Here is a 1,656-nt window from a genome sequence, read left to right as displayed (position 1 = left end):
GTTCGATTACGGCTGTGGCCTTCCTGTGTGGCGTTTGCATGTTCTCCCTGTGTCTGCGTGGGTTTTCTCCGGGTACTCCGGTTTTGCTCCCACATTCCAAATGCATGCACGGCATTGTAACGGGACACTCTATATTGTCCTTATGTGTGATTGTCAACCCGGATGGTTGTTCGTCTCTGTGTGCCCTGTGATTGGCTGGCAACCAGTTCAGGGTGTACCCCCCCCCCCCCCCCCCCCCCCACTGCCCAAGGATGCTGGGATAGGCTCCAGCATGCCCACGACCTTGAGCATAAGCGGATTAGAAAATGGATGGATGGATCGCTAATAATAATAATAATAATAATAATAAAGGCCAAATTGTTTGCGACAGCACCTGTATAAGGTATACTTTAGGCTATATGTGCGTAGTCCTTCAATAATGTTCCAAGCCTGGAGGCATTTGCCCTCTCAGCAAATGGCAGACAAAGAGGGAAACACTTGCATCAGGCTTCTTTTGTTGCTTTAAGCTGCGTATAAAAGAGTTGTCCACGAGAAAAGATGGATTGCAATTTTCCATTACTTCATTCAAAGCTTCCCATTCATATGCAGTGAATGCGATTGAAGGCAAAATCTCGGAGGGTAGACGTGGTGATACCTTGCACATCAACAGTATAGAAATCCTTTTTCTTGGCAACTGATCTCATAAATATTTTAGGTGATCACATGGCTCACGCTGGGAAAAATGTCAACAGGAATGACCCATTTAAGCAGTGATTCTTTCTTCTCAAAGGCAGGCAATAAGCATCACTTCAAATGTAGCTGAGAAATTCTTTCTCGGAAATTTCAATTTTAAGAAAGGGTTATGACGGGTCACATATTTCTCCGGACGCTCCCTGTGCTCCACATTGTGGGTAACTCGTGCAAATAGCAATGATGGGTAATCCGACATTCCTCGATCCTCAAATCTGGGGATCATCACAGCAGGAGGTTGGAAGCATATTCACATCTAATTATGGTTGTATATCAAATTACTTATGGCACTCCGTCTCACTCTCAGGGCCTGGAGAACAATCAGCTTTGTGGCCAAACAGCATTGACAAGACGGACGTGTTGAAAAGCTGCTCCGACGCCTAAATGGCATGCCACTTGTCAATTTTGGTCTCGCGCATGGGGTGGCAGGATTATTCTAAAATGACCGATTCTGTCCTCGGGGTAAACAGGCCAGATGGGAGCGAGCCGTTCACCTTGTTGTCACGATGCCTTCAAAATGGACAGTGAGGCGTTTCCTGAAAACAAAAAAAAACAAACAAAAAAGAGCTGCCAGCTCCTTGGCTCTCATTTCAGGAGTCTGTGGCTCAGCACAAGCCTCCGTGATAAAGTGGTATTTCCCGCATACAAAGGAGGCATCGGGCCTAATCCTCAACCAACCCACACCCCCTTCTTTCTTCCCAGCAAGGGAGCACAATGAGTGTGGACCTTGTCTTAATCCAAAGGTGGGCTATCACAGTAATCTGGTAATACATTCTGATCAAAGCCTATTCAATGCTAATAAGGACAACAGATCAGCATTATCATCTAATTAGGGACACCCCGTGTGCCACTGGGGTGGAATGCCCACAGCATTGTCGACCCTACAGAGGATGACATTAAAATGGTGGAGCAGAACAAAGAGCTGCC

The sequence above is a fragment of the Hippocampus guttulatus genome, chromosome 13 (genome assembly GCF_054856545.1).
Source record: "Hippocampus guttulatus isolate MCC_2025c chromosome 13, RoL_Hgut_1.0, whole genome shotgun sequence".
NCBI classification, from domain to species: domain Eukaryota; kingdom Metazoa; phylum Chordata; class Actinopteri; order Syngnathiformes; family Syngnathidae; genus Hippocampus; species Hippocampus guttulatus.
This window is presented reverse-complemented; position numbering follows the sequence as displayed.